This window comes from Equus asinus, chromosome 25 (genome assembly GCF_041296235.1).
Source record: "Equus asinus isolate D_3611 breed Donkey chromosome 25, EquAss-T2T_v2, whole genome shotgun sequence".
NCBI classification, from domain to species: domain Eukaryota; kingdom Metazoa; phylum Chordata; class Mammalia; order Perissodactyla; family Equidae; genus Equus; species Equus asinus.
The window spans coordinates 22278202-22304480 of NC_091814.1; the positions used below are offsets into that span (position 1 = coordinate 22278202).

Genomic DNA, 26279 nt, shown 5'->3' on the forward strand with positions numbered 1-26279 from the left:
AGGTATTTTTAAGACTGTGATCTGCCCCATGTGATTAAGCTATTATCCTCCTGGGAGCAGTGATAGAAACTTATGAGATCACTCATCTGTATGTATGAAAAGGCCATAGGGTAGGGGTGATCACACTGAATGAGTTCACAGAGAGTGCACCAGACACAGGCCAAGGCAATAAGCTGAGTCAATATATACTAGATCCTTCTTTAAAGATGACCACTCGCCTTCAAGCCTATTGGGATCCAGGCATGTCCCCCAGAGAAGCCTCTGAGCTGCCGGGAAGACACTAAAGTGATGGTTCCAAAAACATATTGGGAAAAGAGCTTGTGAATTGCAGATTCTTGGGTTCTAACTCCAGAGAGTCTAATCTGGTAGGTCTGGGATCAATGAATCTACACTCATAATAAACAGCCTAGGTGATAATGATGCCTGTAGTCAGCAGGCCACAATTTAAGAATTACTGGACCAGGCGATCCAGGAAATTTGAGATAGGAGGCTGCATTTTCTGAAAAAGAAGGCTAACAAGGCCACTTAACCCACTTTCCGGTACAGGAGAAATGAAAAGATGTGTAGCTGAGACAGAGGCTGAGAAATGCAGGGAAGGAATCCAAGCAAGTTACGCCTACCCATCTGAGACTAGAGGTTGGTTATCTTAGGATAAAGCTATTTAGAAATCACAGCAGCACTTCTCTTCTTTCCCTGGGATTCTACGGATCAGAAATCTGTACTTCAGCAACCCCATTTGAGTATTTTGGTGGTTGTTTTAATGATCTGGAGTCATGTGCGCTTCATTTGTCCATACTTTTTTCCCTGGGGCACACCAAACTTGGGAACAGTGAAAAGTATGGGGAAAAAAAATCACAGACTTACCATCCTACCTACTTTGTTCATTGGGACTCCAAAGCCATTTCCGTCAGGTCCCAGCCCCATTTCTGAGGCAGACTTAGTCTCTCCTCCCGGCCATGGATTGACTACAGAGATGGGTGCTTGTCCACTCATCTGGCTGGAGACCATGCAAGGCTTGTCACCAAGACCAGTGATCCAGTGTTTCTGCCTGACAGAGGGAGATTTTAGGTGGTTGCTCTGCACATGACCATGTTGCATCTCTTGCTAAAGTGCTCACACTGGGTCAGGCTTGGCACTTAAGCCTTGGCCCTGACTCCTGCACCAACTTGACTATTTTCAGTCCCCAGGAAAGTGTTCTATCAAGTAGCAACCTCCAGCATCTCCCGATGATTAGACATTTACAATCTCTGATGTATGCGAGTGGTCTGCCCCCTCTTATTTGGCCTGTAAATGTACTATAGTATCTCTTCAGGTGCTGGGCCACTACCCCCATTGCATCCAAACTTCATTTCATTGATAGAAGAGTATAAATCCATTCTCCTTACCTCTTTTGAAGGAAAGAAATGTTTATGGTCTACTATGCATGTGCCTTTTGTATAGTTTACCTCATTTTTCTCATGGACGCCCATTACAGTGGCTTTTATTGTCGGTTTTATCTATCATTTGGCCTTCTGTCTTTTGAACTTAAGCCTTAATGCCTGATTCTTCTTCTAGGCAAACTGGATGCATGATCCCTGCTATCAAGGAACGCCAGTGCTGATAACATGGCTTTATTAACATCAGCTAGAAGTGGTCTTCATTGGACAATGGATCTTACTCTCCACTTACTGTGAAAAAGAATTGCTTAGACCCAACTCACCCAAACCAAAATCATCCTCTGGCAGATGTCATCTAACATTCAATTGGAATGATGTCTAACAAGTCCATATAGTACAACAATAGACCAGTCGCCTTGGATATATTTTCTAACAAAATTATGTTAAATTATCTACCCGTAAGCTAAATTGTTTAAATTTAAACATTCTAAGAATGCTTTATTGAGATTTTTTAGTGATCACTGAATGTGAATACTAGCAATAAAAATTTTCCTGGCTAAAACTATTAGGGCCAGAGGCTGTCCACTAAACTACATGTAGTAAGGTATCAGTAATTGAATTCTGAGGAAAATATTAGCTCAGCCCACATCCCTGGGGAGTTGGGATGGTCTTCTATAATTAAGACATATTTCCTAACTGGATTCTTTAACTATAATGTATCAACCCTCTCTTCTGCTTAGCTGAATGTCAGGGTGTATGGATCTGCCCTAATTGGACAACAGAGAATACTTGCACTCACATTTTTGCCCAAGAACGTATCCTTAACTTCTACGCTTCCAACTGATTATCAAAAGTCTGTTAGGGAAATAATATTCATAAATAATCACCTCAAAGATTTGCTGTTCATCCTCCTAATATTCTGAACTTAATTTTTAGCAACTTAGATCCCTCAAATGCTGTTGTCCCAGACCAATTCCACCAAATTGCACTTTGATGGTATACAATGAACCTGTGTTTAGGAATATGATACAAAACAGCCTGGTAACAATAACAGCAGATAACTGTCTTGAGAGCTCACCACGTGCCCGGGACTACACTAAGTGCTCTATATGCATGAGCTTATTTGATTCTTAGAACAACCCTTTGAGCTAATTTACTATTATCCCTTCCCCACTTGATGATGAGAAAACTGAGACATAAAGAGGTTGTGTTTCCTAGGGTCACATAGCTAGTCAGTTGTAAAGCCAGGCTTGGAACTGAGGCAATCAGATTCCAGATCCTCTATTTTTAACTAATCTACTATATGCCTTCCCCAAAGTACTTCCCCAAAGTAGTTACAGGGAGCCGCATATTTCATGCCTGGATGTGACCTCTGTGGAGTAACTGTAATTGCTCACCCAGTACTGAAAGGCTATGCTGGAGGACACCTCTGGAGGAAACCAGCAGCCATCATCTTTGAGGAGTCCTTTTCTACAAAGGACCCAAGCACACTGGGCAAGTGCATTCCAGTCATTGAAGCTGACAGCAGATTCTTGGATCTCAACGATCTTTAGTTTTTGTTCCTCAAATTGAAATAATGATAGAGTCAGATTTTTAAAACCCCACAACTGACCCCACATGAATGACCAGCTATCAGAAAAGAGGGGCTTGCTTGTCAGAGACAATCCCCACAGGAGGCTCTAGGAGAGGTTCAAGTGCTGTAGACATGGTATTCCAGGACAGTAATGGTCAGTCTAAATTCACAGGGATTTGGTTTCCGAGGATCCTTAGAAAAGCTAGTCACAGCTTCAAATGCAGCCATCAAAAAACAGCTCAAACTCACTCAAGTAAACAGGGGCTTTATTGGCTCATGAATTTGGAAAGTCCAGGTATAGATTTGGTTCCAGGCAAGGCTGATTCAGAAATTCAAACAGTGTACAGGCATCCCTCATTTTATTGCACTTCGCTTTATTGTGCTTGGCAGATAACACATTTTTTACAAATTGAAGGTTTGTGGCAACCCTGTGTCAAGCAAGTCTATCAACGCCATTTTTCCAACAGCACTTGCTCACTTCATGTCTCTATGTCACATTTTAGTAATTCTCACAATATTTCAAACTTTTTAACTATTATTATGTTTGTTATGGTGGCCTGTGATCAGCGATCTTTGATGTTGCTATTCTAATTGTTTTCGCATGCCGTGAACTGCTCCCACATAAGACCATGAATTTAATTCATAAATGTTGTGTGTGTTCTCACTGCTCCACCAACCAGCTGTTGCCTTGTCTCTCTCCCTCTCCTTAGACCTCTCTAGCCCCTGAGACACAATAATATTGAAATTAGGCCAATTAATAACGCTACAATGGCCTCTAAGCGTTCAAGTGAAAGGAAGAGTTTCACATCTCTCGTTTTAAATCAAAAGCTGGAAATGATTAAGCTTAGTGAGGAAGACATGTTGAAAGCCAAGATAGGCCAAAAACTAGGCCTCTTGCATCAAACAGTTAGCCAACTTGTGAATGCAAAAGAAAAGTTCTTGAAAGAAACTAAAAATGCTACTCTAGCGAACACATGAATGATAAGAAAGTGAAACAGGCTTATTACTGATATGGAGAAAGTTTTAGTGGTCTGGATACGAAATCAAATCAACCACATTTCCTTAAGCCAAAGCCTAATCCAGAGTAAGGTCTTAACTCTCTTCATTTCTATGAAGGCTAAGAGAGGTGAGGAAGCTTCAGAAGAAAAGTTTGAAGCTGGCAGAGTTTGGTTCATGAGGTTTAAGGAAAGAAGCCATCTCCATAACATAAAAGTGCAAGGTGAAGCAGCAAGTGCTGATGTAGAAGCTGCAGCAAGTTCTCCGGAAGATCTAGCTAAGAGAATTAATGAAGGTGGCTACATCAAACAACAGATTTTCAATGCAGAAGAAACAGTCTTATCTCGGAAGAAGATGCCAACTAGGACTTTCATAGCTACAGAAAAGAAATCAATGCCTGGCTTCAAAGCTTCAAGGGACAGGCTGACTCTCGTCTTAGAGACTACTGCAGCTGCTGACTTTAAGGTGAAGCCAATGCTCATTTACCATTCTAAAAATCCTAAAGCCTTTAAGAATTATGTTGAATTTACTCTGCTTGTCCTCTATAAATGGAACAAGAAAGGCTTTATGACACCACAAGTGTTTACAACATGGTTTACTAAACAACTTAAGCCCATTTTAGCACCTACTGCTCAGAAAAAAGAGTCGTTTCTTCTCCCCAAAAGCCCCCTGTACATAGTTGTATATTCTAGTTGTAGGTCCTTCTGGCTCAGCTATATCGGACTCATATAGCACCACCTCAGTATGGCTTGATGAGCAGTTCTAGGTCTGCGCCCAGGATTTGAACCAGCGAAACCCTGGGCTGCCAAAGCAGAGCACATGAACTTAACCACTTGGCCCTGGAGCCGGCCCCTCCAGATTCTTTCTTGGCAGGCAGCATTCTTTATAGTTTTAAGATTTAGTCCTGTACTCATCAATAGGGTCACTTCATTATCTTTGGCTATGGGATTCAAGAATCATCTTACCTCCATTCACAGAGAGAAGGGCTTGGAACGACATACCTATGAAAAGCTACTCCAATTTCCAGAAGATTTATAAACCACAATATTAAATATCAGACGCACACACACACACAGACTTAATGTTAAATCCGTTCAGTGTGAAGCACCAGTGAGAAGCACCGGAGACTGAGCAGATGTTTGAAGAAGAAAGTGAAATAGGCTGAATCCACAGAGTCTGCGAGAAGAAGGTAAGGGCTGTTGGGGCCTTAGGGTCCTCCATTATAAAGAAGAACATTGGGCGAGATGGTTGCAAAGCAAGAGTAGTTGTGGGTCTGCTATTTATTACTGAACATTCCCAAGGACAGCCCATCATCATGGCTCCTGGATCCTGGCTTGGAATGCGGCCAGATTTCCTGCATTGTCAGGGCAATAGCACCAGAACTGTCAAGAACATGAGGCTGTGTGGGGCTGGCCCCGTGGCCGAGTGGTTAGGTTCGCGCGCTCCGCTGCAGGCGGCTCAGTGTCTCGTTGGTTCAAATCCTGGGTACGGACATGGCACTGCTCATCAAGCCATGCTGAGGCAGCATCCCACATGCCACAACTAGAAGGACCCACAACGAAGAATATACAACTATGTACCGGAGGGCTTTGGGGAGAAAAAAGAAAAAAATTAAAAAAAAAAAAAAAAAAGAACATGAGGCTGTGTGGTTTCAGTCAAGACACCTGATGTCTCTGAGGTGTTTTGGGCTGAATGATCTCTACAATCCTTTCTAGCTCTGATGTTCAATTGTGTTTTCCCCTGAGGAATGAGCTCTCTGTTCTGGTTATTCCTTAGAGCTCTAAGAGTGGAGAAAAGAGAAAAAGGAGAGGAATTCATGCCATAATACAGAGACAGAGATTTCCCTCTGTCCTGCCTCAATGCATTTCATCTTTCTTGGCTTTGAATCTGCACACCTGGAAGTGGAGCTGTGCGGTCACAAGAATCTCTAATACGTAACCCACATGGATTTCCCTGCTGGGGAATAATTCTGCTTGCTTTCCTGATAAAGCTTTGAATCTTGGTCCCATGATACAGTCGTGAAACATTATTTGCATTAGCGATCATTTATTCTGCCCCTCTCTAGGGTCTATATCCAGGCTGTACCTGTCAAAGCTCTTGGTGAAGGAAGGTATATTCATTCCATAAAATGGAGAGGGAGCCTCAATTTTTTACCTCCCAGCCTTCTAAGAATGGCTACATGGGTAGAGTGTAGCAGAGCCAGGGAAACACAACTGGCTGCCCCTAACTCCCCAGGTTTCCAATAATTTTCTCACAGAGTTCGAACTCCAGCAGGCACAGGAGCCTCTAATAAGTAATTCTATTCAATTTCCCTTTTCTAAAATGATCTTGCTGCATTTAGCTCTGGAGCCCTGACTCTGGCCCCCAAGGGGGTGAATCTAGGAAACCATTTGCACACCAGCTGTGACGCCCCCACTGCAGAGACTGGAGTGATGCAGCTGCAAGCTAACGAATACTGGAGATTGCCGGCAAACCACCAAAAGCTAGGAAGAGGCAGGGAAGAAGTCCCCGCTAAGTCTCAGAGGGAGCGTGGCCCTGCTGACACCGTGATCTCACACTTCTTATCTCCAGAACTGGGAGACGATCACTTCGGTTGTTTTAAGCCACCCAGTCTGCGGTACTTCGTTACAGCAGCCCTACAAAACTAATACAGATGGATTTCACGCAAATTTGATTTCAGTTTTGAATTGCACCATTACTCTCTAGTAAAAGAAGTTGGCATTTTATGTCATTTAAATTTTTTAAAATTTGCCAATCTGTGGCTAAGATTCCAATAAGAAGGAATCAGAGTCTTGAAGAAAGCAGACATGGAGATTCCCTCCGACACAGTGAAGCAAAAGTCTGGGGGTTTTTTATAACAGACTCAAGCTCTAATAAAAATATAAAGGAAGTTTTTCAACCAAAGTTCCAAGAGATACCGAAGTAGAATTGAAAGCAAACACCAATACTTAAATATAATGAATCTTACATATAACCTGTATTTCTTTCTAATAACAACTCTGTTTGGTGATCTTCATCATAAAACACTGTGAAACAACAGTATGAAAAAAATTTCTAATGCAATGTACAGTAATTTATTTACAGAACATTCAGACTCTAAAATTAAATCAATTAATTGTGAGGAAAGCTAAGGGCACTGGTACCATTATCAGTAAGCTTAACATTTAAACACAGTGATCAGGGTTGGCTCCAAGAATCTTATAAGAATCAGCATTGCTCACTAGTGTTGTTACCGCCTACAAACATAGGTTCTTTACCCGCCACACAAGAGGAGCCAAGTAAAAACTGGAATGCCAGGCTTATGGCAAGAAAAGGGTTTTTATTTCGGGTGATATAAGCTGGGAGACGAGAGTGAGCCCTCAAATTTGTCTCATTTCATCTCATCTCCCCAAAGGAGGGGAGGCAAGGAGTTTTAAAGGTTTGTAAGGAATGTGGCTGCTTGTAGAGAGGGAGGGGGAGTCAGTGTCCTTGCTGGTCGGAGCTTTCCCACTAGCTTGCCTTCAGCCTTGGGACACTGTTTTCTGGAAGGAGGAGGAGATGATATGGAATCCAGGTAACTGTCCTTGGCTGTGTCCGTCTCCATGGCAGATAGTGGATTCTGGAGCCAGGGAGCCAGGGAGTAAGCAGGAAAAGAGTGCTTTGGTTTTAACCCCACATATGCTGGGCTTAATGCAGGGGAACCGATATCAGGGCTGGCATCAGTGTCACTATTTTTCTAGTGAAAAATAGAGACTCTTACATAAATGTGGAAAAGGTTATGATATCTGGTGCACTATTGATAGGAAAAGGATCTTACATGCCAAGTCTGTCACTGCCATTAAATCAGTTCCCTATTCTGACATTATTGTAGTTGGGATAGTGAATGAAACAATCAAATAATAATAGGAATGATAATAATAATGATAATAGCAAACAGTTCTATAGCACTTACTATATGCCAGACACTGCTCTAAGTGCATTCCCATATTAACTCAGTCTTTACAATTTGGGATAGGTCCATTATTCCCATTTTGCAGATGAGGAAACTGAGGCACTGAGAAAACTGTTCACTAGTGTAAGGTAAAGATTATGGTAGATAGATTTCCTATGACCTACAGACAGGAAAATCCACAGACATTTCCGGTTAATAGATGGTGTCCGCATTGATAGAGAAGAAAATGCATGCAAAGAGTGCCTTGGTGATGTTATTTTTAAATTTTGGAAACTTTTATTCATGTTGATTTGGCTTATACTAGGAAGGGGACATAAGAGTGTCTACAAACAAAATTGTTGTCCAGGCCAGCTCGTGAATGTGTGACCTGAAATGTCACACAGGTCCCTGCCTCAGAAGGGCCCCACTCAGAAGACCCTGTGCTGGCTTTGAAACTCTGCTGTTGGCATCATGAAATACTTAATTTCTGAACAAGGAGCCCCACATTTTCATTTTGCACTAGGCCCTGCTTGCTACAATGACGATGCAGAAATTAAGTTTTATTTCTTTTATCCATGCTTTAAAATTTGCTTTAGCTTGGGAACACAATTTTATTGATGAAAAAGCTTTGGTTGCAAAAAGTGGAGTTCTGACTTGTAGGAGTATTGGATGTTGCCATTTAAATTGTAAATATTATAAAATCAATGGAGTTAAACTTGCATCTTTTTAAATTGATGTGTGAGGAAATGGGATCATCTCATCCCCAGCTAGTCGCTGTGTTCAGAAGTGAACTGGTTGTCATGGGAATGCATAATAGCAAGTTTATTTGAATTGAACATGAAGTCAGACTTTTTCTGACAGAAAAGAAGTTGATTTGGCTGATTGATTTTGACAACGAATAGTGGCTTTGCTCATTAGATAAGGTAAACATATGTCTCAGTTTGCCCAGGGCGGTCATTGCTCATGCCTGTTGCCCTGGCATAATTAATGGCCCACCATTGTTAGGTTACATGGTGGGTAATTTCCATAAATTGACTGAGTTAAATCTCCAGAGCTAAGACTTTTGCTCCCCCCAAAAAAGTGCATAATAAATGTATGTTATCAAAATTAACAATGCTGTATTAAAATTAATATTCCAATTTTGCTAAACCTTTCTAAGCATATTGGGTTGAATAAATACTTCTAAAAGGAAATAGATAAAATTAAGGGTCATTTGATAAGTCTTGATAAAGTCTTTTCCATATAATTCAGAGTAACTGGATATTGGGAAGCAAATCCTTTTATAAGTCAAGTGCTTTTTAAATTTTTTTCTTTTCAACAAACTTAAGGGGAATCTAATCAGCTGATAGAGCATTATATATAATTTCTATGATAGGGAATTTGTGCTTTGGGACATGTGGCTTGGAAGGAGTTAAAAGGATTATGGATGGGGAATGGAGGGTTGGGGGGGGAGGATTGTTGACCCCAGTGGTTTAAGAAATCAAGCAAAGCTAGCCATGACATTTCATTAAATGAGAAGGAGAGTAAAACTTTATGTACTTCTTACCAAAAAATTTAATCCCCCCACTCGAAACTGGAAGCGAATGGAGTAAATTTCTATTCCTTAAAACCAGTGGAGCCCAGAAGCTAAGAAAGTGCTAAAAAATAAATAAATGATAACCCACAATGAGAGGAGTGTGTCAAAGGGACACTGCAGCCAGCTGAAAGAGCTCCCACCGGCCAAAGCTGGAACAGTTTGAGCTGCAGAAAATAAAGCAGCATTGGATTGTAGCCCAAAAGATAGAATATCTATGAGTCATATTGATATATATAAATGATTGAGTAAATAAATATTGAGGAGAAGAGACAAATATCTCATGCAGAAGAATTCCGAAGAATTGTATATACAACTCCATCCACAAGGAGGGGGAGCATAACTTCCCACTCCTTAAGTGTGGGCTGCACTCGGTGACTTCCTTCCAAAGAGTGTGGAAGTTTGGGAGCAGGGAGAGTAACTTGACAGATACCACTCCTGCCACGTGGTCAAAGTTCACATCAACAGTCGCAAATCACATTAATAGTTTATACTCTTGATAAAATGTGATGAAAATGACACTTTACCTCTGTGATTGTCCTCCTCAAAACCCATATCTGCAGTCTAATCACAAGAAAAACATGAGGCAAATTCCAATAGATGAGCATCCTACCATTCACCTGACCAATACTCTTCAAAACTGTCAAGGTCATCAAAAACCAGGAGGGTTTGAGAAACTGTCACAGCCAAAGAGACCCTAAAGAGACTTGACAACTAAATGTAAAGTATCTTGGATGAAATCTTGAAACAGAAAAAGGACATTAGGTAAAAACCAGGGAAATCTAAATAAACTACGGACTTTAGTTAATAATAATGCATCAATATCAGTTCACTAATTGTAACAAATGTACCATACTAAAGTGAGATGTTCATAGAGGGGAAATTGTCAGGGGTGTGGGGGGAGTATATGGGGAACTCCGTACGATTTTCTCTGTTTTTCTGTAAATCTAAAACTGTTCTAAAATACAAAGTCTATTATAAAAAAATAGTGTTAATAAAAATAAATGGAGCTTAACAATCAGAATATCTATCATTATTTTATTATCATTGTTAAACTGGGACAAATTTCTACCTTTATATCCACCAATAATTTATAGAAAACACAGCATATGGAAGAACATATTAAATTATACCACGAGCCTCCAGTTTCTACAATAAATAAATTGCAAGGGAAAAGATGACAAATGGGGAGCCTATAAATCCAAAGAGATTTAGGAGACATATAAACCAATCAAACATGAAAACCTTATTTGGATCCTGATTTAAACAAGCAAACTTCCCTGTCCCACTTTGCTCACTGTCTCACTTGGCTTCCTCGTTCACCCCTAATAAACTATCTGCACCCAAACCCATGTCTCAGGGTCTACTTTGGGAGAAACCCGAAGAAAGACACCCATCACTAAGAGATTGGTTAAATAAACTATGGTAGAGCCATAACATAGCCCACTATAGAACAACTGAAAATAGTGAGTTGTTAGATCTATATGTGTTGATATGGAAAGAGCTCCAGAAACTTTCATAAAATATTATTCTCTTTCTATAAACGAATTAAAATAATCCATGCATATGTGCTATTATAGGAATAATCATTTTCCTGGATGTTTACATAAGAAAATTAACCATGATTATCTCCAGGCAGTGGAACTTCTTATGTGGCAAAGATATTGTGCAAGCAAACTGAATCTATGATTTAAAAAAAATAAATAAATTCCTGACTTGTAGCATTTGCTGATCTCCATGGTGAAAACACTCCCACCTGTCTAATTTCAAGCTACCGATGACTTAAACAGGCTCGCAATAATTCCTGAATAGTGATCCATTCTGGTGAGCCAGTCTGGGTCAGCTCCAACACCCCACTGGGTGAAAATGAGAACTCTTTATTTTATAACTTTTCATGCTAGTTGAATTTATTTAAATGACATTTTTAAATAAACATTTTCTTTAAAGATAGAAGAAGAAAACTGCTGAACACCATTGCTAAGTTTTCCATTTCCAGTTCTTGGTTACACGTAGCCTTGGAAATAAGCCCAGGCCCACAGTCCCTGGCCACAAATGAAGTCAATCAGTGGAGAGCAAGATGAAGGAAATATAACCTTTCTATTCTCTTCTTTTCTGGGCTTTCATAAGAACCCGTGTTTGTGAGCAAAAAAATAAAAAAGATAGACTCCTATGGGTACCTCCTTGTGTCTTTAGTTTATTAAGATGGAAGACACTAGAAGATGCGACCATAAACAGAAAGAGCAATGAAGAGCACTGAGAAATGCGGATGGGGCATTACAATTTATTTGTGCATTTTTGTGGCCCTCATCGTTGCTTAAAACTAACTGAGAGCCATTTTCTCTTAGAGTGGCTACCACTGCCAGATAATAAATCAGGTAATTCTTAAATCTGCCCTAACTCTCCTATAGTTATTCATCAAAAAATTGTCTGCTTCTTGATTGCAAAAAGACTCAGTAAAAAAAAGCTTTTAGTTAGAAATCAAGAAACCTGCATCATCATCCAAACACAGATACTATTGTGCTGCAAAATTTTGCACAAATCACTTAACCTTTCTGGGCCTCAGTGTCCTCATCTATCAAATAAGAACTTTGAACCATAAGGTTTCTGAGACCCTCTTCGGTTTTAAAAATCCTACAATTCTATTATTTATGGTGACCTTTCTTAAAGAAGCTCATTCCTCTCAAGAACTCTCTTAGATCCTCCGAAGTGTTCTTGGGTCGGATAGAAAGAGAGAGGAAAGAGCCAGCCCCTCAGTGTGGATGGCAGTGAATGGCAACAGAATCTGAGACAGAAGTGGGAGGAGCACTCTCCAGGAGGCACCGGAAGGACCCCGCCCTCTGAGACCATGAGGACCCCAGGACCGCAGCTGGGGCTTGAGGAACAAACACCACATGCACATCCATCAGCACCCACCAGTCCAGGACATTAGGACTAAAGGCCCCACCACCATCCACAGTGTTAATCCATTCTGGGATAAAAAATTTCTCAAGTTTTTATCTCCATTATCTGCCTCCAAAGAATGGTTCTTAATAAAGTCCACACCAAAGAAATCCTGTTCCTGCTCTAAGATCAGCTTTGCCTCCATTTCCTCAAAATGTTCTTTCTTTCGCATCTCCCTCACGAAGGGGTTTTCATTCATATAGAACCCAACAATATCTGAGCTTTGCTCTGAGCCACATAGATATAAAATAGGAACACGGTATCCTTGTGACTCTTGTCAGGGATACACACTCACACACACACACACACACACACACACACAGAGATGGTACACCTAAAAGGGATGATATTATTACTGTGGTCCCTGGTGACAGAGGAGAACTAACATTAGCTTACGGCAAGATCAGAGAAGACTCAGACACTGGGCAAGGCCAACAGAAGCTTCATTAACTGTAGTTTAGAGCCTCATAAGTATTAGTTGACTCTTTACAAAGCCTAAAAGCCATTCCCCTGAGGTTTGTGGGAGAAACAAAACAGTAAAGGAAAGTAATTTTCTCTAAAAGCAGAGCCCTCACTCTGTCACTAGGATTGTTAGGGAGCATAAATCTCTACCAATAATCACACAGATTTTCCTGTCACTTTTGAGAGCACAAAATGCCTTTCAGCACGTTACCTAATCTGATTTTCACAACAAGCTGTGAGTTATTCGTGTCATAGGAACGGATCAGCAGACCTGAGTGCAGGCCTGGACTCTGCCACTTATCAGCTTGTGGCTTAAGTGGGTTACTGTCCTCGGTGTGTTTTTGCCTTCATTTTACAGATGAGGAAACTGAAGTTCAAACGGGCTAAGTGACTTGTCCCTACCAACAAGTGATAACATAGGACAGATTAGAAAGAACAAAGACCTGAAGCAACAGCGTCTTTATTATGGGAAGTGTCATTAACATAAAAATAATATCCAAAGGCTAAGATGGGCAGGGTGAGCAGAAAGTAGGACTCTTGAAGTTAAGAAGATAGGAAACTAATCCATGAAAAATTAACGAGGGTTATTTTTTTAGAGAAATGACTGTGTGAATACCAGTCCCAGTAGAAGCCATAAAGAGCAAAATGAGGGGGGTGACTATCACACACGTGATGCCCCCTGAATCCCAAATCTGAGGGACAACCTTGAGGCTGCCAAAGAGTCATAGGCCACCATCTGCCTGTCACAGCAACACATAGTCTGTGTGAAGTCAGTGTGCCTGGTTGTGTGATCTCTACTGAGCTCAGTGCAGAGCGGATGTGAAATTGTTGAGATGGAGAAGGGTGTGTGCTGGTGGTGCGAGCTTAGTAGGACAGTGAAAAACATACAGAGTCAGGTGTGAGATTAACAAGGTAGTGCGTGGTATAGAATCTGTGTGGGCTCAGTGAGATGGTGAGGGATGTGCACAGTTGGTGTGAGTTCAGAGAGCTATAGTTAGTGTCCCCTTGGCCTATACTGATGAAACTTCACTAAATCCTATACCCATTTCCCAGCTTTTTGAGAACATCAGTCCATAAGAGCTACTCAGCAAGATCAGGGAAAGCAGGAAAATACCCTGCAGTCCAATATGGAGGCCATGCTTACCCCTTGATCTATATAAGCAGTTTGTAATCTGGGTCTGCCTTCATTGGGACAGATGTTACATTTACATGTATGGGTGGCCCCTCTTGTCAGTTCCAAACAGGCTCCACTTTACTATTATCCTTCTATAGCCAAGTTTCCTCAGGTTAGCAGGCTTCATACATCACAGCAGGCAGGTTTACACACCTCAACCCAAAGCCAGAACTGCTAACAAATTACCTTGACATGTTGATTGCTTGCCTTATCTCAACCTGGAGGCCTCCAGAGTCCTCCTTCACATCGCCAGAAACACTTCCAATTACTGCATTGGTTTATCAGGGACTGTTTTCTTGGTGTTCCTATTCTGCTCTCTATGACCTTGGTTGTCTGAGTGATAGATCCTTCAAGTTCTTGTTGCATCCGTCTTAGATTTGCCCCTGCTTATCTCTCTCTCTGTTCCTATAGGATGTGTTTTATTGCCACACGGACTTGGCTTGTGGCCTCCATTGCATCATCCAGCACTAACTGTCACTTGAGCAACTCTAGAACACCCACATGTGGCCTCTGTGAGAGCAATTTCCAGAAACAGAATGTCAAACCTGATACTTCATCAGACTTTTTGAGTTACACAATAGGAGGAAATCTTTACTCAAGATTTCAAAGGACAAAGAGAATTTCAACATAAACCGGGAATAGTGCTTGGTTGTTGATCCAGTCAATGCCAGGTTGATGATGGGAAAGAACAACCAAGATGTCATGGGATTGCCAAGCACTGTCCCAAATCCTTCCTGAGCTCAGCATTCCCAACCCCACCAAATCCTGCAGCTTAAAAAGCAGCTATAAGTGCAGTATAAAGTGTGACATTGTGGAAATCAACTACTAGTTTAAGAGCCACACCTGAAAGTGCTTGATTTTCATTAGAAATGTGGTTGACAACATGCCTTTAAAGTCATCATGAACTCTAAGAGATGACATTGACTCATCGACTTATCTGTCACAATCATCTATAATTTTAGAAACAAGCACAGTATGAATTCTTAAGAACAATAGTCTGAAAGAACTGATATTTGAGAGCCCATCCCATCTTAATTTGCAGATGTTTCAATATACTCCCAGAAAATGGTGAGAAATAAATCTTGGGCTCATTTGCCCAAGAAACTACCCATGGTTACACACTCTCAACAAACCTGTGAGATAAAGGGTCAGAGCTTTGCTAGGATCAGATATTGAGTTTTGTTTTCCCAATCAAGGATCTTGATATGGGTTAGTTGTGTTGGATGGGAAATTCTTCCTTTAATAATATCTTCTTGAGATCAGTTGGGATTTCATACATACATACATACATCATTTCATACCTACAAATCTAGGCTCTGTGGGGAAATTGACTTGTTCACTTTTAGAATGAGGAAGAAGCAGTAGAAATTATCACCCATAAAGCCTCTATCAAATATCCTGTTATCACAGGAACATGTCTAGTCTTCTTTGGAGAGGTGGACTGACCCCAATTTCAGGACACCACAGGAACACATAAATTTGGAACACTGTGTTATAACTTATAAATGCATAGCTAACTCAACAACTGGAAAGAATAACAATAACTGCCCCTTGATTACAAAATATTTCTTCTGTTGAAACATCCTTTGAACTCTTATTACAGGTAAAAGCAATGCCATGATCAAAAAGACCATGAGAATTGTGCCAGATGCTAGATGACAATGTGAGATTGTCAACTCCTTCCACAGTCCTCTCATTTACCTGGTTGCTCAATGAGATGAATCTCCCTATTGGGTCAGGACTGGTGCTGATGGGGCATCCCAGAGCCAGGATGGGAATCCAGGCAGAAAAATAAAACAAATCTAAGAATTACAGGCAGACGCTGGGAATGGGAAAGCCAATAGGACTCAGAAGCCAAAAGATGAGGCACATATCAGGAGTCAAGATTAAGTATATAGGTTAAAAACAAAGCCAGAGATTAGGAACCAGAAAATTCACAGGCACCAGAGGTATTGTCACGATGGCCTTGACACTGAGGTACCTGCTATTTCAGGAGGAAGGCTCTTACCTCAGTTCTGTGGGAGCAATCCAGGATGTGATCCTTCTGGGTTGTGCAGGTGGAAAAAACAGAGGATCCATGTAAACAGGGATGGAGTCAAATGACAGAGGTATAGTGTTTGGAATCATACTGAAAGACACATCATGGCCCCCCATGCAGAGCCTGACAAAGGTCAGAACTTTTAAGCCAGTAATTGGCCACCTATGTCGTATCAGGATTTGGCCAAGAAATAGTCATTAAGGGTCAGGGAAAAGAACGGAAATTGAGAAATTTCACTTTGACACTTTCCCAACTTCCTGTCAGTTCCATTTTCCCAGCTCCTGGCACCCTTCCCTGTGGGTTCTCAAGTCCCGAGTGATTCCATGCTGCCCACCTGTGGTCCAAATCCTCCCTCAGAGCCAGGGCCCTCAGACCTCGCCATTCCTCAGTTTCCAAATTACAAAACTATGCTGTTTTTTTAAATTTGGAAGGCATATCACAGATGCTAAGGGGACAGCAGGTATATCAAGTAACTCTAACTGACGTATAAATGATGACTATGCTTCGTGTCCTAAAGGTATTAGAACCTGAAGGGAAGAACTAATTAACACAAAACAACCTCTAGAGCTCTACCCCAGGCACTCCAGATGAATAGGGGTTAAAAAAAACAAAACCTGTCTCTCTTCTAAAAAAATTACTTAAGCATATGACTTGAACTACAGTTTTTTAAAAAATTGTTGGTTTTCCTCCACAATAAAGAAATAGTTATTAATCAAGATTCTAAGGACTATTTCAAAAGCGATAACTGATTCATCTTCCTTATCTCCTTTTTTAGTCAGATATAGTTCTAGGAATAAACACAGACAGTTTGAATTTTAATGATTTCTCAAAAATGATACTTGCACATGTAAAAAATTCAGACGTTTCTGTTTTCTAGGACAAGAGATAAATTATTACCGAGGCCGCATCGCACGGTGGAAAGAGCATGAACTCAGTATTGTCTTGCCAAGCCCCTCCCCAGCGCCGGTCTCAGTCTCCACACAGAGATAATAATATATACAAATTTTCAGAGTTCTTGTGAAGATTAAAAATAATTCACGTGAAATATCTAGGATAGAACCTGGCACATCACAGGTGTTCGATGAATGGTAGCAAGTGTTAATTTTAGCTCACTTATCTAAGGAATACCCAATCATCTTTCACTGTAAACACATTTCTGCCTAGACAAAAGGAGAGAGAGTGTAGCAGGAAGAGCATTCAGGTGTAACAGTAGAAATTCTTGCATACGATCCAGGACACTGGGCAATAATGCCAGCTTTGTCATCAGTTAGCAGTGTAAATCTTTGCAAGACATTTAACCCTGGGCCTCCGATTCCTCATCTGAAAAATGAGGGATTTGAACTACGTAATAACTTTGATCATTTTCAGATGTGGGGGTCTCTGCCACTAACTGACTATTTTCCCAGGCAGAGAGAAGGCTGGCAAAAGGTTGTCTCTGTCTGGGGCCAGCATATCCCTAGATGATCAGATCTTTACCCAACAGACCTCTGTGTTCACCCTTCCACCTACAGTTTCCAACCCGGCCTCCCCTCTTTGGACCTTGCTCAAGAGCACAAATGGACTTGGACTCCTAAGACCAGATGTAAACCTCTCCACTGATGCACATTTGCCCTGAGATTTAGGATAATTTGCTTAAATTTTCTGGTCCTCAGTTTTCTCCTCTGCAGAAGTAGCAAAGTTAATACTCACCTCCTTTAGTTTTTATGAGGATTAGATGAGATAATGTATACAAAAATGACTTACAGGCTGTACAGCCTTGTGCACAGTTAATATAGCAGCTTTGACTATTGGTGGTTTAACACCATTGGGAGCACTCTATGGAAAGCACCCCAAGAACTTGGATTCTAAGTCAGGACAACTGTGGGTCATCTACCTGGGCTCTTTGAACTTTGTGTGCCCAGAAGAATCCAGCAGAATAGTATTGAATTTTGCTGTTACAAGATATTGATTTTGGTTTTCGTAGCCAAGAAAGGAAGTTTGTTTAGACTTTCCCTTACGGACAAGGGGCAGGATCTTGTTTTAATGATCTAGAAAAGTTTCCATCCCATTAGTAATTTCCTATCCACGTGACCTTGGGTTTTCTTATTTCAAGAGGCAATTGCAGAATTTCAGGAGAGCTGCCTATGACCAATTGTAAGAAATCAATCAAGCTCTGGAAAGAACTGCAGATCGGTCCCTACAGAGGTCTACCCTTAAGCTTTGCTGGGCTTACTGTCCACGGAACACCAGGTAGCATGAGGCTGCAAGAAATGTAAGGCAGTCTAAGAAGCAGCTGAGCACACCACTGGGTTCCTCAGAAGTATTCTGAAATGCCCCCTGTTTGCAGGGCTGCACAACACTTTAGAATCTCTTCCAGCATTTTCTCTTCCATACTAAAGTCTAAGGTACAAAAGGTTTTAAGTACCTGAGAATATAGTCCCAAGCATTGGGTTTTCTGAGCAGTCAGCTATGTGGAAGCTTTAAACAGCATTTGTCTCTCTCCCTGAGTCCATCACATCCACATGTGCAGGTCACATGCCCCTGGACAGAGCTGGGCCCCAAAACAGAAGATTAAACAAGTACTCCCATAGCATAATTTGAGATGTTTCACAATCTCCACTGCCCAAAATATCTTTCCCACCAAACACTACAGTGCCTAGAATTCCCAGCATTAAACTCCCTGCTACTAATCTGCTTCACCCTTCACCCCATCCTCTCGCCCAACGTCTAGAGATACGAATCATATCCATCGTTCCAGGCCTAGCTCAGTATCTGCCTTTCATGAAGCCTTCCATGATCCTCCACTTGGAAGTGATCTCTCATTCCTCTGAACATTTACAATGTTTAATTTGTATCTCTTTTATAATATATATTATTTTATGTTTAAACACGTGTACAATCCCCCATCAGGCATAATCTTGAGAGTCAATCCCTCAGTGAGGTTTTATTTATCTTTGTATCATCATCCCATCCCCAGAGCTGGTCCTTAGTAAAGAACCAATATCTGACCAATGGGTGCCATATGGGTGAATGGATGGTAAGAGACAGCCTCCCCTGGGCTGAGATTTTGCTACTCACTAGCTCTGTATCCCTCAGCAGTTGCTTCACTTTTCAAGGCTTTATTTTCTTCCTATAAAATAAGGCCATTTGAGAGTTGTAAAATGCCAGAGCTTTCCCAACCATCATTACTAATTCACTGGATGATCTTATAGCTCACAATGGTTCAGCAAAGGCCCAACATTACTCGCATTCATTTTTTGAAGTGGTTTGACAATGTATGTACTGCAATGAGATTTTTAAAAAGAAAAAATTATAAAGGGTATAGTAAGATAAGACCAAATGAAAAATAAACTCACAGAAATAAATTCTCTGCAGTCCTATTTAGTTACAAAGGTGGAGCATGAATTCAGCTTTGAGCTTCCCAGCAACCAAAGCAAAAAGGTATTAAAATAAAAGTATATTGGTTGCTCAAGAAAGTGAAGCTCTTCCTGATATTAAGATCCAAGAGTAATTGATGAAGTAGACTTTGTCCTTAAAACAACCAAATAATGACTACACCAGGGAGTTTAATAGAAATGTTCTCTGCTGCATCCTTTCATACAAGAGTGTTCCAGATATCTATTGCTGTGAAACAACCCCTAAATAGTGGCTTAAAACAATAGCAATCATTTATTATTATCTCACTGGGGATTCACTGGGCTCAGCTAAGCAGTTCTCACTCAGGGTTCCTTACAAAGCTGCAGTCAGACTGTGGCTGGGTCTGGAATCATCTGGAACCTAAGCTGGGGGCTAGAACAGCTGGTTCTCTTCAGACGTCTGTAGGTGGTCTCTCCACGTGACTTTTCAGCATGGTAGCCCTAGAGCAGCCAGAATCCTTACATGGAAGCTCAGGCTGAGAAGAAGAGAGCCAGGCAGGCTGTATCACCTTTCATGAGCTAGCCTCGAAAGTCACACAGCATCACTTCTTCCACATTCTATTTGCCAGAAGCAAGTCACTAAGGCCAGCTCACATTCAAGGGAAGGGTAATTAGTCTCCATATTTTGATGGAGGAGTGTCCAAGCATATGAGAACATGTTTTAAAACCACCATAAATTTCAAGATAGAAATTTGCAATTCAACAAATGCTATTCTTTTGAAGCCAAAGAAGGGATAGTCTGACTTGATCCAGGGATAAAATCCAGGATGTCTGGAGTTGTGTTGCCCTACATGGTAGCCACTGGCATAAGTGGCTATTTAAATTCAAATTAATTATGGGGCCAACCGTGTGGCCGAGTGGTTAAGTTCACGCACTCCACTTTGGTGGCCCAGGGTTTCGCCGGTTTGGATCCTGGGTGCAGGTATGGCACCACTCATCAGGTCATGCTGAGGCAGCGTCCCACATACCACAACCAGAGGCACTCACAACTAGAATATACAACTGTGTCCTGGGGGGCTTTGGGAAGAAAAGAAAAAAAGAAGATTGGCAACAGTTGTTAGCTCAGGTGCCAATCGCTTAAAAAAAAAAATTAATTAAAATTAAATTAAAACTTTTTAATGCCATTTTCAGTCTTAATAGCCACATTTCAAATGGTCAATAGCCACACCTAGCTAATCGCTATCATATCATGCAGCACAATTATAGAATATTTCCATCATTGCAGAAAGTTCTATTGGACAGTGTTGATCTAGAATAATGAAAAAACTGTTTATCCTTTGGCTGTTGATCAGAGAATTGCTCGCCTTCTAATTAAGCTCTTGGTAGGCATTGGGCAGCAGAAATGTCCAAATTTTAACATTTGACAAGAGTGTGAACTACATGAAATTTTTATTGCTAATGAAGGAGAGCCCCATACACCTTAAAAATCTATAAGGCAGGAGACAGTCTTACTTCCTTTAAGGAAAATGACAGCTCCTAACCAAAACCCAAATAGGTGCCACCCCGCCTCCACATGGGGGTTTTCAGTGGAGGACCTCCCAGCAAGACCAAAGTTTTCCTCAAGATGATTTCCAGAAACTCTCTCTTAAAAACAATTGGTGGATGCCAGGCCGGTGATGCAGCAGTTAGGTGCGCACGTTCCACTTTGGTGGCCGGGGTTCACCAGTTCGGATCCCGGGTGAGGACATGGCACCACTTGGCAAGCCATGCTGTGGTAGGCGTCCCACATACAAAGTAGAGGAAGATGGGCATGGATGTTAGCTCAAGGCCAGTCTTCCTCAGCAAAAAGAGAAGGATTGGCGGCAGATGTTAGCTCAGGGCTAATCTCCCTAAAAAAAAAAATTAGGGGAAAGAAAGATAAAATGAAAACTACAGAGTTAATTCCCTCACTCTTTCATTCAACCAGCATTTACTGAGCAGGCATGGATACTATGCTTTGTCCCTGAAACATTTTCAAAATAGATTTTACCAACCTCCCAGGACCCAGAAGCAAACAAAAGTCAATAATGCACCCAAGAAAAATCTACTTTTAAGTAGCATAATTTTCTAGCAAAACCACCAGAGAAAAATGGTTGCAAAATGTACCCCTAAGTAGCTGAAAGAGCTGGCCGGCTATATATAGTCATTAGATATAAGCCAATTAAATTGAAAACACTGTCTGCCAAAAATGATGATTTGGGATTTAGAAAAGTTGAATTCAAGCCACTCTGTTTTCCAGTAGATCAAGAGGCCTTTTCTGGTTAGCAACAACAAAATTATATTACCAGCATAGAGAATAGTTATTTTTATACTTTTCATAATAGGAGTACATGCAGTTAGATCATGCACAAATTGTTTCAAATCATTAAGAAACAAATAAAAAAGAAGGGTTGAAGGAAGCAGAGGCAGAACACAGGCCCATTTTTAAAGACTGAAATTATTATCTGACTCATCAGGAGACTACCCCTGTGAACACTTGCCATGGTCTAAAGCTCAAGTTGAACATAAGCATTAGGCATCAGATCTTGCATCCTAGCTCTGCTGACTGTCTTCTGTTTCACCTCCCCCCATCCCTTCTCCACCCTTCTCCCCACTGCTCCGTGCCCCAGAAGGCTAACCTGTGCAGGCTGCATCAACAAGCTCTCTTGACCTCTCCCTTCTGGAGGAGTTCAGCCAATGGGAGGCACTAGCAGGAGATTAGAGGTGGGAAGATGGAAAGTTAGACTATCTGTTCCCCCAGCTCCCTCCCTGCCAGGCCACCATGGGCCATCTGCATTCTCTAAGAAAGAGTATACAACACTTTTCAGGCAGCCGTCTTCACATAGCCACACTTTTCCAATTCCAGTAACCTCTCACTTACTTTGATTGTTCAGGCCTGTGAGTGGCAATGGCTCCCAGGATGCCACACCAACCCCTGTAGGTTTTCCCCAACCTTGCCTATACCTTTGTAATAGTTCCTTTTCTTAACCTCTCTTCAGTTACTTAGGTTTATGAGAGCTATCTGTTTCCTGACAAGCCGTGACTGATACACTAGACCATTACTAGTTTTTATGCACAAAGACCAAAGCAAGATCAATTACATTTAGAAGCAATCTTAAAGGTATTCCCGACAGATTTTTCCAACACATAATGAAGTAACATTATTAATGATGGAATATTACACCTAAATCCCACCTGTTCATCATAGAAAATGTTAGAAAAAATTCGGAACTATAATTTATGGAAGACAACACCAGCACAAGGTTTAAATCAAAAGTCCACCAAAATAATGGCTCTATGATTTAATAGAGCAATACTGTCCTTTAAAAAAGGCAGGAGAAGGAGGCCTTCAACTGGATAAAATTTGTAAAAGGAAATAAATTAGCTCCCCGTTAGAGCAGAACTCGAGCAGTTCTGGTGGTGAGAAGTATTCAGAAGACTCTTTGTAACCAACAGTACTGCATGAGGAAGCAAATCCAGTCAGTAAAGAGAATGGTTCCCGCAAAGACTGGTGCAACTCTTCTTGAGTTAGAAGCCCTGCAGCTACCCTACCCACCACCACCTGGTGCAGTGAATGAACAAAATCATCAAAGTCAGGCAGCCTGGCTTTCAAATCTCTCCAAGTCAAAATCATTTATAAAGTGGAGAAAATAGTGTCTCCAGTGTAGGGCAGTTGTGAGGATTAAGCGTAAAAATACATATAAAATACCTAGCACAGTATCTGATGCATTAAAGCTGTTCAACAAATGGAAATTCAAAAATAGAAAACCAACAAAAGGGAACCAAAGATATACCACAAGACCACCCTGAAAATCAGCAAGTTGATCAGGAAAAAAAGATGGGAAGGCATAGGTTGATAAAGTGCCTTCCCCCGCCACCCAGTCTCTCAGGCATCGTGTGCATTTTGAGGACCTTCGTCATGGATGAATTCTCAAAGGGACGGCAAGGAATAGTCACCCTAAGGGAATTTTCCCATTCCTTTTCCCGGAATAGCTTCAACTTTTCTTCTCCTTCTACCATTTTATTTTTTGAAGGTAATTAACACTTTTCCCAATGCACCATAGTGATCATTTCTTGCTATTACAAACTATCCCGGAGGCCAGCAGAGTCAAATTGATACTAGACTGAAGCAGGCAACTCATCAGTAACCATGGTGCCCTTTCAGTTGGCCAGAAGTTCCACTAGCACCTTGTTCCAAGTGTCCAGAATGCTGTGACCAACTGGGTCCTCTGCTTGGGTTTTTGAGGCCATCCCACCTGAGTGATGAAACATTATCTTTGCCTGGGTTGGCCAGATCCAGAGCTCAGAAGCAAGATCATTTTCTCACAAAAGGAATATCTTCTTTTATATGTCTTAGATTATGTCAGAGACATGGTACTGACTCTACTTCTGGATGGAATTCATATATTAACAGCAATTTATAAGACAAGGGGGTACTTCAGCAGGACCCTAAGGAAGTGGGACTGAGGACAGGGTCTTTTGACAAGCGAAAGAGGAAGAGAATGCCAAAGACTGAGCCACTGCACAATGTGCTTAGAAGACCAATGAAAGCACATATGAGAGAACCCTAAAGAAAAATCAATTCCGAAATTCTGCTTTATCCCTGGAATTGGTTTACAGATTCCTAACCTTGAAATCATGGACCCAGTTTCCCCAGTCTTCCTGATCCCTGGCATTGCTGTTCCATGACCCTCAAGACCAAGATCCCAGTGAACTCAATGAAATGTTCCCTGGTGAGCAAAGCAAATTCCAGTAGAAAGAGATCAACATGTGGTAAACACCCACCACGTGCCAAGCATTGCACAACATGTTTTTACAGATGTTATCTCCGTTAATCCTGATAGTAATCTCATAAAATCCTATTTTATGTGAAGTAGTAATCCCTGTTTCACAGGTACAGAAACAAAGACTCTGAGAAGTTAAGTAATTTGCCCAAAGTTAAGTTGCAGAACTACAATTGCATCAACAATTAACAATGTTTCATAGCCCGTTCTCATTCTATTCTGCCCCATGCTCATCAAGAATTTCATCCATTATTCAGCATTGTTACATACAGCTACGAGACCCTATAACACATTATCTTCACTTCATCAGTACCTCATCGTGTACACAAAGCTGGCAAGAGAGATGGAATGCCCAATAGGCAGTTCTATTTAAAAGGTGGAGGAACAGGGAGCCACATAGCAGTTACCGGTATGGAATTCTAAAATCCAGCCAAGCAAATGTTGCAGGACCTCCTATTCTGGGTACAGGAAATGGTTCTTGAATAGAGCCTGCTTCTACTCCCTGGAACTGGGTGGCTCTGCCCTCTGGAATGTTCCTCCTTTTCAATAAGAAATAGCCTTTATTTGCAGCTGAGTAGTTTTCTCAGCTTGCCTCCTGACTCTTTCTTACTTTGAACTGCCATGCACCATTTAATCTAGACTAGTCCAATTCCCTTATAAACTCTGTGAGTTTTCTATTTACCAGGTTATGTCCATTTCATTAGACAAAAGCTATACCACCAGTTATTTTTGAGACAGACCTCCACTTTTGTCAGCATGTCAAGATGCTCTGGAAAAATGCCCTTAAAATACTTAGAAGGCTTTTGTCTAGCTGAGAGAGTCCAGTAGCCACCATTTCAAATCTTACTGTGGTCTTAACAAAGTCTTAAATCCACACTCTTGATTTGATCTGTGTCTTGAGACCATATCTTACTTTGAGAAACTTTTGCCAGTTGGAGACACTAGAAATGTGAAGTGGTTTTATTTCCTAGCCCAGCATATCCTGGACCCTCCATATTTACTTTAAATTCTGCTTGCACACAGACCAGTTCTTTCCTTAGTTTCTCTCTCTCTTCTCATACCCTACTACATATAACTTTTTATTTAAAAGTCAATTGACACCTTCAGCACTCTAAATGGAAATCTTACTCCAAATCCAAGACTTCACTAAGTACATTTTCTATCTTCCAAGTTCCTGGAAGTGACAGTATTGCCACTTGTCCCACTACTACATAATATGGTTGCCCTTTATCAGCCTCCAGTAGCGGTTTCCTCTCAGGTCTTCAGGCTCCACTAGCACTCTACTTGCTGCCCCTATGGCCTCTGCCAGCCACCCAGTCTCAAAGTCAATGCGACAGAACTTAGGGTTTTGTTACAGCAACATGCCACTTCCAGGTGTCAATTTTTCTATCATTTTTCCATTTCTGCGTGGCAAACCACCACAAAACTTAGTGACCTAATGATTTATTACTTGTCATGATTCTGTAACTCAGCTGGGTCATTCTTCGGCGGGTTATGTCTTGGATCACCGATGCAGCTGCATTCAGCCAGGGGGCCTTTGGGGTCTGGACCCAACTGGCCTCTCCAACCACATGGTATTTAATTCTGGGCTTCCTCACAGCATAATGGTCTCAGGGTTCCAGGAGCACAAGCCTCAATGGACAAGTGCTTATCAAACCTCTGCTTCCATCACATTTGTTTATGTCCTGTTGCCAAAACAAGTCACATGGCTGAACCCAGTGTCAAGGTGGCAGAGGAATATATAAGGATGTGGATGTTGGCAGGTGTCATTCACTGGGGTTGTGACTATAGCCATCTACTACAGAAGTGAAATGTAAGTTTTGTACTTTTCTCTGTATCTTCATTCAAGTATAGCTCAAAATCTTGTTCACATAGGTATATTTGGTATATATTTGTTTAATTGAATTGAAGAGGCACAGAGTTTTGCAAATGCAGGAACCAGAAAGTCTCAGACTACTATAACCCTGGAACTCCAAAATACTATAAAACAAAGCGAACCATTAAAAACACTTCTTTTCCACTATCTTTCCACATTCTTGTAAATCAAATATCTTTTCTGGCTGAAGGTGGTCTCTAGGGTATCATGAAGTTCAAATAAAT

At 41.2% G+C, this 26279-nt stretch overlaps 1 protein-coding gene and 1 long non-coding RNA gene across 3 annotated transcripts in view; both read right to left on the reverse strand.

Moving 5' to 3' along the window:
• Positions 1–16246, reverse strand: part of LOC139041975 (uncharacterized) — a 137047-nt gene extending 120801 nt beyond the window's left edge. Inside the window, exon 1 of the long non-coding RNA XR_011498104.1 lies at positions 16013–16246. This is a non-coding gene — a long non-coding RNA (uncharacterized lncRNA). The remainder of the gene's footprint in view (positions 1–16012) is intronic.
• Positions 1–26279, reverse strand: part of CRP (C-reactive protein) — a 42499-nt gene that overhangs the window by 5633 nt on the left and 10587 nt on the right. The window contains exon 1 of one of the 2 annotated variants that reach the window (XM_014848317.3): positions 14191–14397. The exons of the other annotated variant lie outside the window; for it this stretch is intronic. The gene's annotated coding sequence lies outside the window, so the exon portion shown is untranslated. Of the gene's footprint in view, positions 1–14190; positions 14398–26279 lie in introns of those variants that run through there. 2 annotated transcript variants of the gene reach the window in all.